The 18328-nt window shown below is 42.8% G+C and overlaps 1 protein-coding gene across 2 annotated transcripts in view; it reads left to right on the forward strand.

Moving 5' to 3' along the window:
* TMEM117 (transmembrane protein 117) overlaps window positions 1-18328 on the forward strand; it is a 330502-nt gene that overhangs the window by 197470 nt on the left and 114704 nt on the right. The window lies entirely within an intron of this gene.

The raw sequence follows: 18328 nt of genomic DNA on the forward strand, positions 1-18328 counted from the left end.
CCAAGGAAAACTCCAAAAATGGCCTGGACAAAATATTTGGCACCTTCTCAAAATTGAAAGAAATAATTGCATTCCAAGTTTGTGATGCTTCTGTAATTTATAAATAAAATCACCTGTATCAATTAACAGATCTTAATGTTCCTGTGTTCACTGTGCACAACATTGTCAAGACGTTTACAGCCTATGGCACTGTAGCTAATCTCCCTAGACGTGAACAAAAGAGAAAAACTTGATCAAAGTTTTCTAAACCGAGCAACGGGGGATTCCATTCATCCATACCAGGTCCTTATTCTAGATGAGGGTCGGAAATAGATCACAATGAGGGACCACTACAAAAAAAAAACGCATAGAGGTTTCCCCCTAATTCCTTCCAGGCACTAGTGGTCTAGTGTACTCTTAAGGAGAACCCCATAAAAAAAGGAAGAACAAAAATGGCTTAAGGTCTGACCCAAATTCTATACCTGACTCTACATGTCTGGTATGGATTTTTAGGAAAGAAAGCATAAGGATCACCTAAAAAATCCATATCAGACCCTTATCTGAGCATGCAGCCTGACTGGCCAGAAAAGAGGCTGATGATAAGGATGCAGCCTCCTCCCCATAACTCTGGCCTGATTATGGTGGGGGTGTGCAGACAGGGGGTTTATCGGAATATGAAAGCCCCTCTAAACAATATGGGGCACTCCGATACCAAGATTGACGTCACTGGTTGCTAAGGACACAGTGTGTGCAGTGTGACAGCTAGAAGGAAGAAGCTATTATACATAGTAATGGGAGATGTAATGCTACTATATTTTGTTCTCTCCTGCCACATGGGCTGAAAGTTGATAGCTGCAGGGGATGATCTGATGGAGGTGGCTCAGATACAGTTCTCGGATGGAGGTGTGGTAGACTTTCCTGAATAAATTAGTTTTCAAAGATCGCCTAAAGGCAGACAGGGTGGGAGCTGACCTGACATACTTGGATATGGAGTTACAGAGGATGGGAGAGGTTCTAGTCCTGGAGGCAAGCATGGAAGATGGTGACAAGGGAACTAGAGAACAAAGATGTCTTGGTAGGAGAAGATAGGACGATTTGGATATCTGCAAATGAGGTTGGTGGTGTAACTATGGGCAGTGTTGTGGATAGCTTTGTACGTTGTGGGTAGTATTTAGAATTTTATACATTGGGCTAATGGAAGCCAGTGGAGGGATTAGCAGAGAGGGGCAGCAGTCATGGATCGGTTAGTAAGGTGTATAAGTCTAGCATCATTCATAATAGATGGAAGAGGGGATAGCTTGTATAAAATATTATTGTTTTTACTTTTGTTTTCCCAATTCCTGGTTCTTGTGGTGACATAGCCCCGGTCACACAGATGGCCCCTGGGAAGACAACATCACCAGTGTCTTCAGGGACATCTCATTCCTAAACTGTGAGATCACGCAGTATTATCGTAGTGATGCCATATTTCTCATATAGCTCATGTGTGGTACAACAATACACTCATCTGTGGGGGGAAAAAACTTCTCCCCCCATGATCTTGTGAGATTTCAGGGGAGAGATTTTTTTTTTTTTAAAATATGAATGTAATGTCATGCACAGTATGATAATACTGCATGTTAAAGAGCAGCGTCTTTGGTTGGGCAAAGGGAACCAGAAATAGTGATGGCATTGTTTTTGAAAATGGTGGAACAAGGGTACAGGTGGACCAGAGGCAGTGTAAAAATAGCTAAACATAAACAGAAAGGAGCAAGGACATGTGTAGTAAGTGCAATTGTTTAGCTAGAGTGTTTTATATATTGTTGGTGTTTATTTTAAATGTGTTGGGGGGCTGCAGTAAAAATTGAAAGTGGAACAGTTTGATTAAATGAATGTAATATCCCCTTCTAGCCAATTGCTGTAAAATAGTGTGAAAAAGTGTTGTCCCTGGTCCCCAACCTTGATTTCTGTCCTCTGATAACTTGCCTTGATCCCCCACTTCCTTGATTTTTACAATTTCCTGTCCCCTCCCAATTGTTACCACAATTTCCTTTTCCTGCTCTATTCTCATTTGTTGCACCTACTTTTCCAACCAGTGGAGCAGACCACCTATCTGCAACTAGAGGCCAATGAAGGCCTTTTAGCAGCACTTCTTCATAGGTCCTGAATGCGTACTGATGCAAATGTTTGATCAGCCTACCCTGATTGCTTGTTATTTCTATCAGATGTTTTAGCCCTTGTGTGAGCATAACTGTTCTTATTCCCTTCTAATAACCAATAAAAAGTATTCTAACAGAACTAGAGCAGCTCCTTGTTGTAGAGGATTAAGCTATCTAATGCAAAGTGGCTGTTTATTTTCATAAAATTTTCATTTTCCTAAATTACTCAAACTGAAAACGAATTAATGTGACATTTCAACAAAATAGGCATTATTGTGATATATCTAGAGAAAATTGTGATTATGAGTCAAATGCATTCTACAGTTCTACTGGGTTTCTCTATATAAAATAATTTAAAACTATCTGTCTTATTTTCAAAGTCAGTATGTTTATTGTTTGCTGCAGCTTGCATTAATTGTTTTTTTTAAATGACTGAAAATAATTCTCTCTCAGTTTGTCATTACTTTAATTTAGCTTCATGAAATGATTAAAATATTGTGTCGTGTCTGCAATATCTGTATGTTTTCTAAATAATGCTCAGGTGAAATGAATGCCACAATTTTTTTATTACCAGGAGATGAATGCTTCCCTCCATCTACCTTCCTAGCATCATCCTTAAAGTGAAACTAGTTTGGCTAACTGTAGGCAGCTTTTACCATAATGTCCAAGTGTGATTGCATATGTGGACATTATGGCAGACAAACCTCCTTGGTTGCCCTCCTGCAGAAGTTTAGAGGTGTCATCATTATCATTCACCACTTCATCCACCATTGCCATCTTTTTTGTCACTTCTTCTTGCAGAATTGTCATCATTCTACTTTACCATTGGGCAGCCACTGGTGATTTAACTCCTATGAATGTGTGCTTGAGATTGACCCGAAACCTGGCTCTTCTTTTGCTTTACGATGTTATGAGTGTCCAGAGGATGAGGTGCTTAGGCTTTCTCATTGGATACAGAGACAATGGGTGGGAGAGGTTTGACCATAGCTTAAGAGTTTATCTTCTAATGCTTAAACAGTTGAGGCTATAGTAATACAGTGTAGGGCTCTGCTGGCACATTGAAGAGGGATTTCAGATTACCAAAGGTAACATCAGGCATCTTCTGGTGCTTATTCTTAGGTAGGACTTTAGTTTCAAAACACTGACATGGTTGACAGGCTCACCTCCCTTCCTTACCAGGCCATTTTTTGTGATATGGTGCTGTGTTACTTTAACTGACAATTGGGGGGTCATGCAACACTGTACATAAATTAAATGTATGCACTTTTTTCACCACAAATATATCATTCTTTGGTGGTATTTGATCACCTCTGCATTTTTTACTTTTTATTTTCTGCCATAAAATATATCCAATAAAAAAAAATAAAATAAAAAAATGTCTTCATAAATTTTGGCCAAAATGTATATTACTACATATTTTTAGTAAACAAAAATTCTCAATACGCGTATATTGATTAGTATGCGCAAAAGGTATAGCATCTACAAACTATGGGACATATACTGGAATAAATTTTTTTTTTTTTTTTCTAATACCAGTAATGGCAGCGATCAGGAACTTATAGAGGGACTGTGATATTGTGGTGGATATTTTCACACCAACTGACATTTTGTGGAAACAATATGCACTGACACTGTACTAATGACACTGGCTGGGAAGGGGTTAAACATCCAGAGTGATCCAAGGGTCAACTGTGTGCCTAGCTATGTGCTTGGTGTACACTAGGTGATATTTTTACTAGGAAAAGTAAAGGATCGTGTTCCCAGCTTTGCAGGGACACATACAGTAATCCTTCATTATCCCCCAGTGCTCCGTCACAACAGAGCTGTGCCCGGTTTACATTGGCAGAGCTCTGTTTTCTGCCCTGCCTGATGATCGTCGGGTGCCGGCAGACATCCATTTACCAACACTTGCAGATTAGCTTCTGCTGTGACTATTCACAGCAGAAGCAATCTGGCTGCGGCGGGTGCATGCACCCCTAAGGCAGAAGTGCAGAATCACACACACACATATTTCTTTTCTGATTTTGCACAGGAGGGCCACCCTGTAACAGTAAAACTGCTATAGGGTGGACCTTAGATGGTTATATAATTACATCCAAAACTGGTAGGGTTCTGCCAACTGCAGTCCTCAACTAGCCATGCAGTTACCATTACCATTCTGTATTCTTCCCTGTTTAGAGAAGTATTTAAGCTGGTATTATTTTAATCATAAGGTTTTATAACAGGTGTTCTTAATACAGGACAAATGGCAAAGATCAGCTATACTGATAATATATTTCAGCAGGTATGGAAATGAGGCAAACTGATGGTGGCATATAGACCTTATGTGCTGTCATTTCCTATGTATGTACCCTTAATTTATGCAACATAGTTCAGTTTATCAGAGTTTTTCTTTAGTAATAGTGCAGATGGAGTAAACGTTTAACCATAAAACTTGGCTGAGAATATTATTGGTCCTCATATTTATAATGATGCAGAAGGAGCACATCGTGTCTTGTTGATTTTCCTGCAGTTATACTGATTGCTCCTGTTTGATTAAAGGTTATGAAAACAAATTCTGCGCAGGGAGCACATGTCAGATGAAAGGAAACCTGCCACATGATGTTTCTGTATAATTGAATATCAGCTACAATGCCAAAAATGTTTTCTCTTTAAAAGGAAATCTGTTGTGAGCGAAATACCATTCTACCCTTGCTGGCTATTTCTAAAATGCTACTTGCTTGGCTGTCATGCTTCAAGTTGACTTGCTGCATACTGTACATGTTCAGACACAGTGACTTGAAGTGTATTTTCTTTTTGCATTTGTTACATGTTCTCATTCACATAGTATTAAACAAAAATAAAAAATTTGTAGCTTGCATTTTTTGATGCTCTTTTCTGGAAACGTCAGCATTGTAAAATCCTACATAGTTCTCTTTGTTTATGAAGGGGCAACTGCTTTTGCCATAGTTAACCCTGTGTGCAGGGGCGCACTGACAACTCATGGGGCCCCCAGGCAATAGGAGATCATGGGGCCCCTGTGTCCTTGCCCAAACTCAAAAAAGCCTATGAAAAAGGTACCAGGGGCATCTCGTGGGGCCCACTACTGACCCCATGCTTTTGGGCAGTGCCTAAGTTTCCAAATGGTCAGTCTGCCCCTGCCTGTGTGTATTGTGCTGGCAGATCTTCATTATCAGTTGTAACTAGATTTGATTTGTCCTAACAAAGGGCGAAAGATTTAGAAGCTGTGCTTCTTGCAATGTATGTTATTGAAAGGGAGCTTGTCCTGTCTTTGTCACTCTGACATTGTTTAACAATACTTGAAGTCAGCCATGACACCTCCTCAGAAACCTCGAAAAAAGGTAAGAAATATATACGATTTTTTTAGGCATGCTGTGTAAATGGGAACACATAACATATAGTGGGGTTTTCTCAAATTTGCTTGCAAAAGTGGAAATACACTGTAATGTTTTGAAGCCAGATACAGACAGACAACCAGCATTTTAGAAAATTCCACATATACAGAATCTGTCATGACACAGCACAGAGACAAAAATACTGCAGTCTGTGTAGTCAGAAAGAAGTTAGAATGGATTGTTTGCCTTGACTTTGAAAAACACATCACCTGCAATTGTCAGTTAAAAAGATGATATAATACATTTTCTATATATATATTGTATATGCTCTATATAAAATTGCAGACATAGCATCTTAACACAGCTTTTAGCATGCTTCAGAGTAATGCTGTACCCTGCTGATAAAAGGTTAACCTCATTCTAGTCACGTAACCATGGAACTCCAGCTAATAACTTGCCATAGAACACAAACAGCCTATATTTTCAATCCATAGATTGTAAGTTGACCTGGTAACAATAAGCATGATGCTTGTGGCGCATGATGCAGTTTGGATCACAAATGCAGCACATTCAATAAACTTCAAACAATAAACAAAATGTTAAGAGAATACAGAAGAGGGAAAAAAAAGGAAGAAGGGGAGTGAGGGATCAAAGGTGGAGGGTGGTAAGGATAGGGGGAGCCGATCAGGGGGCTGGCCTTTGACCTAGGTGCCAAGGCAATGTGGAGACTGTTGTTACAACTTCAACAATCGCTGGTTGCAATTGCATAGAGAGATAAGTTGAGACCCATGATTCCCATAAATACAAAATTTAGACATGTTACATGTTAAGTCTAGCAATGAGTTTCTCATTAACAGTCCGGTGTACTCAAGTTTTGACTTCAGAAGCAGATAAGTTAGGTGAGAGCCATGAGTTCGCGATCACCTGCTTCATGGATGTGCATTATGAGGGTGAACTGAGACTTGGTCAGTCCTCTTGGCTTTCGGTTGAGAAGAGCCTCTAGTAGGTTTGGTGACACTGTTTGGTGGAAGAGGGTTTGGATCATATCACATATTTGTCACCATAGATACTGTACAATGGAGCAAGACCAGGAAGTATGTATAAAAGAACCCGCCTCAAGACAGCCATGAAAGCAGTAAGCATAAGTTTTAGGATTCGGATGGGCTAATCTGGTGGGAACCATGTACCGCAAAAGTATTTGGTAATTGCTTTCTACCACTGCAGCATTATAGGAGCAAGATTTTGTGGTAGCCCAGATTTGATCTGAAGTGTTTGGGGTCAAGGCATAATTGAAGGTCTTGTTCACACCTGCTTACAATGCTGAAAGGTGTGGTAATTGCTTAGAGGTCAAGATTCCATAGAGCATGGAGATCAGCCCAACTGAATGAGCATCATCCTTACATTTAGACTCAATAGATGTTAAACTTAAGGGGGTTCCCCCATAGCGTACACTCAAAATTACATAATATTTGACCTGCAAGTATCAAAATAATTTGGTTGGGGGTAAACGGTACAATCTCTGGAGGTCAGCAAAGGTTTTGAACCCTCCGGGAGTCAATAGGGAGTGTAATGTAGTGTAATCTTCACCGCAATCCAATGTTTAAAGGTCTCTGGGGATTCAAATGCTGGAGAGAAGGAAGGGTTATGGATGATGGATAGCAGCGGTAGATGAGGAGAGAGAAAGCCTCTTGAATACCTGATACCATCCCAGTGCTGCAGTGAGTGTTGGGTGATAAGAATTAAAAGTGTTGCGATCCCTGGGATATATTCACAAAAGATATTGAGTGGACAGGGGGAACAGTCCGCTACTTCCAATTCAACCCACCCACGGGGTTTTGAAGCTGGTGTGGTATTTTAGTTAGTTGTGCAACCTTTGTAGCCTGGTAATAATGCCAGAAATTCAGGATTCCTAGCCCCCCCCTTTGGTCTGATCTTGGTTAGAGATTCTCTGCCATCTACTTTGCCAAATAAAGTGCACTACCTGTTGTTGGATGGAGCACAGTGTGGAGGGGAAAATTAAAATGGTTAAACTTTGAATAGCTATAACAGTTTGGGTAGGAACGTAATTTTTTTGGCTGCAATACGCCCCAGTCGAAACAGGTTATAATTGGTTCAATTCTGTAAAAGAACATAAAGTTTTCAAAGTAGTGGGGGGTAACTGGCATTACAGAGAGTGGAATAATTGTTTGTTAAATGGACTCCCAGGTACTGAAGTTTATAGCGTTCCCATTGATAGCGGAAATATTGCTGAATGGTGCAAAATAGAGTGGAGGAAGCCAAACATCCAGTGCTCTCAACTTTGCTGGATTAATTTGTAGACCCAAGAATGAGCCAAATCGTGTTAAAATCTTATGGAGGTTGGGCAAAGAAAAAGGCAGATTTGTTATTTTCAAAAGCACATTGTCCACAAATATATTCAACTTTAATTTTGAGCCGCAATAGTCCAGTTTGTCTGAGGAGTCCTTTGAGGCTCAATTGTGAGGGCAAAGAGGGGTGGGAATAAGGGGCATCCCTGCCTGGTGCCCTGCTTAATGGAGAATATGGGGGAATTTAAAGCCTGTGTATTTACCAAATGCTACAGGGAAGTTGTAGAGCTTATGGACCCCTTGGAGGAACTTAGGACCAAAGCCCTCTTTTTCCAATATATAGAACAGAGGGGCCAGGACAAAGTGTTAACACCAATGATTTTTTTTTGGCAGGCTCTAAGGGTGGAATTCTGACCACCACTGTAAGAGTGGCATTCTTTTCACTGGCCACCAATGAATTGTTTTTTTAAATGGGTTCCCTGAGACCTGAAAATTATTTCAGGGGTTCCTGTGGAGTAAAAAGGTAAGAAAGTTTGCTCTATAGCTATGAATTATTCTTTGGTGAGCACTAATATTCTGTCACTCTGTGAGCACAACTGCCACTTGCTGTAGTTGGGTTAGATGTAACTTTGTGGATGTCACGTGAACACGAAAGAATATCCATTTATTTTTAAATTATGCAGTATTTTTCTTTATAAAATCGGTCTGTCAGGCAGATTTCAGAGGAATCTTTTGACAAGCTATAATTGTAGAGAGGCTGTGATGGTATTTTCAGACTACATGTACTCTGAACACAAATTATGCCTTCACTCCCCTATTAACTGATCTCATAGCATTTCACAACACTTCATAGGGAAATAAATATTGAATCTATCTGTTTGGTAATTTGTTTGTCATCTAGTCCTGGTGCTTTAAAACATTGTGGGTAGAAACAATTATATACCCTCTGCTTTATTACGGTACTGTTTTGTGGGCCTTCTGGCATTAGTGTTGGAGAAAATAACTCAATAATTCAGCTATATAAATGACCCAGCACACTAAACATGTGTATTTGCTTTGCCAGCCATTTGTTATTGTAAAGGAAGCAGAGGCCAAGGTGCTGGATCAGTAGAAAGCAACATTTATTTACAAAAATATCCAAACGTACACTTTAGAAATTGTGAAGCAGCTCAAAGGATGAATATAAAGTCTGTTGGACACAGCAGGTGCTGGGGGATCACTGAGCCAAGTGATGGTGAACCGACCGCCAGGAACCCAATCTATTTGTGGTGTTTGTGACAGTTCCCTCTGTTTCTCAAACTGCAGCCAATGCCATGGGAAGATGTGGGCGGTGAGCTGCTTCTCAGTTGCCCAAGTATAAATGTGGATATTTTTGTAAATAAATGTTGTTGCTTTCTACTAATCCCGCACTTTGGCTTCTGCTTACTTTACATGTGCCACAGATCTCTCCCCTGATCTGATAGCTGAGCGCTGTGGATCTTAACTTGGATTATTTCACCTGCTGTAGCATTTGTTATTGTAGGTAATCTAACATGACTGCCTAATATTACATAATATAACCGAATAAAAAATTAAAGCTTAATACAGAACAGAACATAAAACAGCGAACTCTGTTGAAGATCTGTTGCTTATTTTCTAAAAATATGATCAAATTTTCTTCTTCATTCTCTCACTTTTCTTGCATCCACTAATTACTTGTAGTTGTTTGGTTCAACATCAATAATACAGCAATCCTTACCTACCCCCATATTCTGGGAGAAGATTCAGATTGCCATAGTAACTCATCTAACTGTCAAGATCTAATCTATGCATACTAAAATACAAAAACCATCCGGTTTAATAAAACATCATGCCAGGTACAGTAAAATCAGAAAAACATGTAGTGTGATAAAATGTCACTATTTTCAGCACATAAACTACCCCCAACCAGAATGAGCCCTATAAATCTCCTTTAATGTCTTTACCTATATATTAATTTTTTATGTATGTGATACATGTTGATGGTCCTGAATGGGAAAGAAGTAATGTATTGCCGAGATGGTTGCAAGAATTGTTTTAGCTTGTCATTAGAATGCAGCATCATGTCGATTAATCTCTGATATTCAAACATTTAAGAAGGGAGATTATTCTAGTGCTGCTTGATAAATCAACACCAGTGACAGAGCTGTTTGTTATTGTCCAGCTCCTCTTATCCAGCAGGTGTTCCATGCAGATTTCCTCCACTATTCGGTTTTTGACAAGGTGATTGATCATTCCTAGCTTGTTTTCTATATAGCCTGTCACTGGGGTTTGATTATTAATTAGCAATTGTAAATTAAATGCAAGCAAATCAAATCAGACATAGAGCTAGCATACATATTGGCATTGTATTTGATTATGGGCAATTCTGTGTACAAATTGTCTCTACAAAAGGAGAAAAGATGTCTGGATGAAGCCATTTTCACATGGCAGGCCTCTAAGTGAATGACTATCCTAGTGGGTATTTAAAGTAAACTTGCCATGAAATAAATATGGTTGATGCTATTGCTGACCTCTTTCTGAAAATGCCAGATGCCTCACTGTTATGTTGACACTTTACCTTCAAAACTTCCCAAGTCACTGAGGGGGAACAAGAAATAGGTAACGGATATCAGAGTAAAGTAAAAAATACTTATATGCATACCTCTGCTAAGTTAGTGCTTAAAGTTTTGAAGCTAATGGATCAGCTTGACAGATCATCCACTAGCATTTTCAGAAGGAGAGGTCAGCAATGGCAGCCTCCATGTGTCTTGCATAACAGGTTTACTTTATTAAAGTAAGGGTTTCATGATAGGAATATGTTGGCTGCCATCGATGACTTCTGTAAAATGCTAGTGATTGAGAGGTCCTGTAGCATTCATTTGCATGCTTGCCTTGTAAATGCACACATTTCCCATAGTGCATTGCGTGAAGCCTTCTACCTTGTAGTTTGTGATGGCTGAAGAAACTTCATGTACTACATAGATAAAGGGAACACAGTCGAGCATCTCTCAGGGTACAAAACAGAATTTTCATGCTTGCCCTATCCAAGGCCTTTTTAAGCAAATGTGCAAGTAACAAGGAGGTTTAAGAATGATTTTTTATCTTTAGCCATATACTGTAACCTAGCACAAAATACATTTGGTGACAGTAGGTCAGTTCAGATCTTAAATTCCTATTCAAAAGGCAAGACCTATAAGGCCCATCTCCGAACAGTGATGTGGACACCTGTAGAAGGAACCTACCTCCTGTAAACAGTAGAGAAAATACTTGGGGCGAGAGCAGCACGTGACCACAGATTTAGATGAGTAAAAGGGGGCCTTTAGGGAGCGTTATTACTTTTTTTTTTTGCTGGTGGAGGGGAGCCCAAAGTTCAGCTTTAGGAAAAAAATAATTAGCAGGGGTTGCCTTCAGTGAAACCTGCATGTCAATTTGATCAGTAGATGCATATACAGATACAGTTGAAAGTCTATACACCTCAAAGGAACTGCCCATTAGATTAAACGCCCTACAAGGAGGCATAGGAAGGGGTGGGAATTAGTTCAACTTTTACAGAAAAAAATTGGATTAGCATGTTATTTGATCTTCCTATATCTCTGGTGTATTGGGTGTTTTGACATTTATAATTCTGTTTATGTATACTTTTATCACAGGTTTAGTTTGATTTGTGTGGGATTATCATATGTTTACTGTACTTTCTTTAGGAAACAGCTTTTCTTCCTATGCCAAGAATGCAAAATTATGATTCAAAAACAATGGTAGTTCATTGGATCCTAGTGTAGCTAACTGGGTTACCAAGCCCGAGCAACCTGACAAAGCAATTGAAATAGATATTTAACCTACATTTTACTTGTGCAAACTAAATTTAATCTTTGGAGTCTAACGTATATGGATACTCTTCAGTCTCATTCTATTCTGGCTTAAAGTGTGTATATATAACCAAAAATGTTTTTCTTTAGTTTTAATGCTGGGAGTGGGGCTGTGGGTAAGGACCACTATGAGTTTTTTGCTGTCTCTGTTCCCTTGGAGAGATCCTGCCCCCCTTCTACTCCTCCCCCAATTTTGTCTCATAGACACAAAAGAAAGTGAGAAGAAAACTCCTCTTAGGTCTTGTCATATTGGCGTATCTATTGATCATCCATGCGAAGGGCTGTGCCTGCCCACACAGGATACAAAGGTGCTCCATGCATTCACGCGCAGGCTGTCCTATTCATTTCTACTGGGGTACAGGAACTACAACTGCTGGCCTCAGTTTGACAGCTGTGCAGGTGTAGGTGCATGTCCCCGAATGCACATTGTCTGCATCCAGGAACATGCACCTGCACCTGAACAGCTGTCAGCTTGGGACTAGCGCCTGTGTCCATGCAGTCGCTGCATCCCAATAGACATGAATGGGGCTGCCTGCATAGAACACCTGTGCATCCCATGTTGGCAAACACAGCCCTTTCCATGGATGTACACTTAGATACACCTATGTGAATGAGGCCTTAGACAGTTTCCAGTCAGATAATTGTCACCACACCATGTACTCTGATAGTAAGATATTGCCTTGCCTCCTGTTCAGCGACAGCATTAATATTTTGCTTTTCTCATCCTTGTCTATACTAAAATTAATAGTCAGCAGGACAAATAGGAGAGGTTGAATCTCCACAGCAGGGACACAGACCACAGTAAAAACTCGACAGAGGTTCTAAGCCTTCCATGTTCTATTCAACACTGAACGTACTGTCATGGTAGTGTAGTTCTAGTACCCTCTGAACGTCTGTTGGAGACTGAAATTAACCCCTTCACGCCTAAGGGTAAAACAAATCTAAATGCCTAAGCACAATTCTGCAACGTTGACATGTTAGTAAAACCGTACATATCGTCACAACTACTTTGTACATCCAGGTGGATTATACCTTGTTTTTTTCAGGACAAATTGGGCTTTCATTTGGTGGTAAATGGTCATGGATAGCTCCTAATTTTTTTTTATTATTAAAGGAAAACTGGGCCAAAATAGTAAAAAAAATCATTTTTTTATATTTAACTGTGTGTTTCTTGTTACGACCATAACCTACCACCAAAGAACAACCCAAAATACATTCTCCAGTTCTTGACGATCGCAGCGATACCATATATGTGTATGTTATTTGTTGTTTGTACCCGTAGTACAGCCCAGAAACAACAGTGCGCATTTTGTTTTTGTCTTTTTTTTTTCTTTTTTTTTTTACATAAAACACACTGTCACTGACATTGACATTAACACTAACTGACACTGATACCAATTTTTTTTCAAATCCTGACCTTTGACCCTGACCTTTGCCCTTGACCCTGACCTTTGACCCTGACCTTGACCCAAACACTAACCCTGGTACTGAACTAGATCAAACCTTGATCTAGGTATTTTTCTTTATTTTTTAATATTTATTTATCTTTTTTTTTTTTTTTTTTACAAACTTTTTTTTTCTCTCTCTATGTCAGGAGTTCGAGAGATACAATGTATCTCTCTTCTCCATTCATAGAGAGAGAGAAAACAAGGGGGCCGGGCTGCACAGTGATTGATCACTGTGATAGCCAATCAGAGGCTATCACAGCGATCACGTGACCCAGAATCGGGAGTCCCGGGTCCCGATCGTTAGAACGGGACCCGGGGCTCTCAGTGACACCGCGGTCTTGGTGCTGGGAGCGCGCCGAGCGGTGCGCTCCCAGCACAAAGACAGGTACGCAAATATGCGGCCCCACGGAAAAAAGCCCAGGTCCGTGAGGCCGCATATTTGTGTTACGTCGGCGTCAAGGGGTTAACCTTATATGCCTTATGCAGTATAAATTGCGGAGTTTCTTCTCAGCTAAGATTTTAAAGAACAGCTAAGATTTTTAGTTCCACAAAAAAAAAGTTAAAGAAGCTTAGATGTTTGACTGGTTCCTTGTAGAGTACTGACTGTGCTGATATCTCTCCTGCTGTTGTCCGTTATTGGATATTTGTTATCTTAGAATCATTGCTATGACATGTATTTTCCCAGTTGACACTGCCAACTGCTAAAGAAAGTGGTAGCCAAGGAGTCCCATCAGAATTTCGCAACAAGGTGTTTTGATTTGTGGTTACTCCTCTGTCAGGGGCACCTAATGGTGCTTTCTATCCAACATTGAACTTAACTTTGTATTTACTGTCCGTAGTACAGGTTCACTTTAAATAACTTTTCTCCTCTCCTGTTTTAGAGTATTTGTTTAGAAACCTTTTGCAGTAACTGGCACAGTAAAATACCATCTGTCTGTTCCCTGTTCTCTCTTCTTTGAATGGCATATTTTGCCAAAATGTTTAACATTTTCTGAAAGTTAACACATTCACAATTTGTTATAGCTACCAGCCAAATACCTGTAGACAATACATTTTATTTGGATTTTTTTTTTAATTGTTCATCATGTGTGTTTATTAGCAGTGGTAGCTTTGGTTTTGTTTTTTGTTTTTTTAGATATTAACTATGTAAAGTTTGAAAATAATTGAACATTAGTGGCAGTTGGCCTATAAATTGCTAGCAGTCCTGATGCCTTTATACTGCATCTTAACTGTGTCTCTCACCTGCCAACATGGAGTCGAGGTCTGAAGTGACATTAACCTTGTGAAACTGTAAATTGCCCTCTTGTTTCTAATAGCCCTCTCATCATAACCTGATGAGCTATTTTGTTTTTCTAAAAATTGAAATGCTGCAGGTCTTGATTATCTGGAGATCTTTAATTGCAGATTTAACCTGCCTAGTAAAATTTGGTATTGAGTGGAACAGCCATAACATACTTCACATGGCTACCTTTTTAATTTTTGGTAAAACTTTAGTTTTCCAAGTACTTCAGATGAAAGCAGGATGGGGTGTTACAGTTAACCCTCCATGTTACTACACCAAAACCCAAATCAAAGAAAAGATTGAATTTGTTCTATCTTAGGAAAATTCAAAAACAAAGCAGTAGGTTTGCTTAGGGAAAATGTTGGCACAGTTGTAACACATGGGTGCAACAGTAAGAAGTTGTAATATTGTAAAGGCAAATTATAGAATTTAAAGAGAATGTACAGGTAAGTTTCTTTGAATTTGTTATTTTTGTAAATGGAAAATAACTATGAAATGGAACACCAGCCAAATCTTTTTTTTTCACTTTTGCAAAAAATAAAGCATCTCAGATTCTGTAACCCCTCACTTCCTGTTCTGGTGTCCATTTATGAATTGAGGGGAAATCTAACCTTGCGCCATTCTACTAAAATGTTACAAAACAGAGGTTCAAATTCTTCGTCAAACTGATTAAAGTAAGAAGTTGAAATATTGTAAATGAAATCATGGCAAATGCTAGAATTTACTAATAAGGTTACAATGGCACATTGTACATGGTTTTTAAAGAGAAGGTACAAGTACATTTCTTTAAATTAATAATTTGTGTAAATACCAAATAATTATGAAATGGAACATCAGCCAAATCTTTTCTTTCACTTTTGCATAAAATAGTCAGAACATCTTGTTTCCTTTTGCGTCCCCTCTGGGTATAGTACTACTCACTTCTCATTCAGGTGTCCACTTATGAAATGAAGGGAAATCCCCTGACCCTGCCTCAGTCTACTAATATGTTATAAAACATCCCTAAACTGATAAAAACGTTAATATGGATTTTTACATGGATTTGTTTATATGGCTCATATAATGAGATGGCATTTTATTGGGTGGACTCTTGCATTTCAGAAACAGTAACATCAAGTATTTACAGTTGTGTTCAAAATGATAGCAGTCAGACATCACTAACTTGATCAATCACTGTTTTTGGTAGAAATTATATTTCTACATGGCAAATAATTTACTAGCAGGTGTAGCAGAGTAATAGAAATCCAACAGACCCAACAGTCATGACATGCATGCTGCTGATTCTGTGTAATTGAATCACTAATTGAAAGGGGCATGTTCAAAATAATAGCAGTGTGGAGTTCTATTAGTGAAGTCATTCATTCTTTGAAAAACAGCTGCCAACTATTGCCCTTATTTAAGGAAGTAAGGCAGCAAATATTGTACATGCTGGTTACAGTGCATTTCTCTCTGAAATTCTGAGGAAAATGGATCTGTCAGGGCTCCCAGGTGTGACCAGAGGTGTGTGGCTGACGCAGGGAAACGCAGACCTCAGATATGTTATAAACAATATAATTTATTAACACTAACAATACAAACATAAACGCAGTGCAATACTAAAACATAATACAGTGCAACCAAACCAAACCAAACCAAACCAACCACCCACAGATAACAGTACATACAAGCAAGCGTCGTCAGGCAGGCCAGGTCAATATCAATAGGGCAGGTAGGTACAGGGGGAGCAAGCGGAGATTGGTCGGGGTCACAGGCCAGGTTCAGCAGGTAGCAAGCAGCGTAGTACAGAGGGTCAGGCAGAGGGATGGTCAGGGTCACAAGCCAGGGATCAGAACAGGTAGCAAGCAGCGTAGTACAGAGGGTCAGGCAGAGGGATGGTCAGACAAGCCAGGGATCAGAGCAGGGTCAGCAGAGAATCAGACAGGAACAGAGAGCAGGAACAGGATACAGGGCCCAAGAGAACACAACACCAAGGCAGAGTCTGCAAGTCTGGCCATCCCTTAAATACCCCAGCATAATCAGTTCCAGGTGTTAGCTGGCTGCAAAGTTGAGTCTCTGATTGCTGGGAGCACCCGCTGGCCAGCCCTGGTACTGCAGATCAAAAGGCAGGTGAGTCCCACCATTGCTGGCTAGTCCATTCCTGACAGTACCCCCCCTCAAGGAGCGGCCTCAGGACGCTCCAAACAGTCCTAGCTGGGCAAAATGTTCCACCGCCCGGGTCTGGTAACTGGCGGGATATCAAAGACTGGCACACCGGGCAGGACTCCGGGCAGCGGCACACCGGGCAGGGGCACACCGGGCAGAGGCACATCGGGCAGAGGCACATCGGGCAGGACTCCGGGCAGAGGCACATCGGGCTGGACTCCGGGCAGAGGCACATCGGGCTGGACTCCGGGCAGAGGCACATCGGGCTGGACTCCGGGCAGAGGCACATCGGGCTGGACTCCGGGCAGAGGAACATCGGGCTGGACTCCGGGCAGAGGCACATCGGGCTGGACTCCGGGCAGAGGCACATCGGGCTGGACTCCGGGCAGAGGCACATCGGGCTGGACTCCGGGCAGAGGCACATCGGGCTGGACTCCGGGCAGAGGCACATCGGGCTGGACTCCGGGCAGAGGCACATCGAGCAGGACTCCGGGCAGAGGCACATCGGGCCGGACTCCGGGCAGAGGCACATCGGATTACCAGGCGGAGCAGCAGGCACCGGGCCCCCGGGCGGGGCGGCAGGCACCGGGCCCCCGGGCGGAGCGGCAGGCACCGGGCCCCCGGGCGGAGCGGCAGGCACCGGGCCCCCGGGCGGGGCGACAGGCATCGGGCCCCCAGGCGGGGTGACAGGCATCGGGCCCCCAGGCGGGGCGACAGGCATCGGGCCCCCAGGCGGGGCGACAGGTCTCGGGCCCTCAGGCGGGGCGGCGGGCGCCGGACCCCCAGGCGGAGCGACAGGTCTCAGGCCCCCAGGCGGAGCGACAGGTCTCGGGCCCTCAGGCGGAGCGGCGGGCGCCGGACCCCCAGATGGCACGACAGGTCTCGGGCCCTCAGGCGGGGCGGCGGGAGCCGGACCCCCAGGTGGAGCGACAGGTCTCGGGCCCTCAGGCGGAGCGGCGGGCGCCGGACCCCCAGGTGGAGCGACAGGTCTCGGGCCCCCAGGCGGAGCGACAGGTCTCGGGCCCCCAGGCGGAGCGGCGGGCGCCAGACCCCCAGATGGAGCGACAGGTCTCGGGCCCTCAGGCGGAGCGGCGGGCGCCGGACCCCCAGATGGAGCGACAGGTCTCGGGCCCTCAGGCGAAGCGGCGGGCACCGAGTCACCAGGCACGACAGTGGGCACCGAGTCAACTGGCGGAACAGCGGGCATCGAGTCAACTGGCGGAACTGCGGGCACCGAGTCGTCTGGCAAGACTGCGAGCATCGAGTCAACTGGCGGAACAGCGGGCATCGAGTCAACTGGCGGAACTGCGGGCACCGAGTCGTCTGGCAAGACTGCGGGCATCGAGTCAACTGGCGGAACAGCGGGCACCGAGTCGTCTGGCAAGACTGTGGGCACCGAGTCGTCTGGCAAGACTGCGGGCATCGAGTCAACTGGCGGAACAGCGGGCACCGAGTCGTCTGGCAAGACTGCGGGCACCGAGTCGTCTGGCAAGACTGCGGGCACCGAGTCGTCTGGCAAGACTGCGGGCACCGAGTCGTCTGGCAAGACTGCAGGCACCGAGTCGTCTGGCAAGACTGCGGGCACCGAGTCAACTGGCGGAACAGCGGGCATCGAGTCAACTGGCGGAACTGCGGGCACCGAGTCGTCTGGCAAGACTGCGGGCATCGAGTCAACTGGCGGAACAGCGGGCACTGAGTCGTCTGGCAAGACTGCGGGCACCGAGTCGTCTGGCAAGACTGCGGGCATCGAGTCAACTGGCGGAACAGCGGGCACCGAGTCGTCTGGCAAGACTGCGGGCACCGAGTCGTCTGGCAAGACTGCGGGCATCGAG

The sequence above is a fragment of the Staurois parvus genome, unplaced genomic scaffold (assembly GCF_062004578.1).
Source record: "Staurois parvus isolate SC_StPar_1 unplaced genomic scaffold, SC_StPar_1.0 ptg000147l, whole genome shotgun sequence".
Taxonomy (NCBI): domain Eukaryota; kingdom Metazoa; phylum Chordata; class Amphibia; order Anura; family Ranidae; genus Staurois; species Staurois parvus.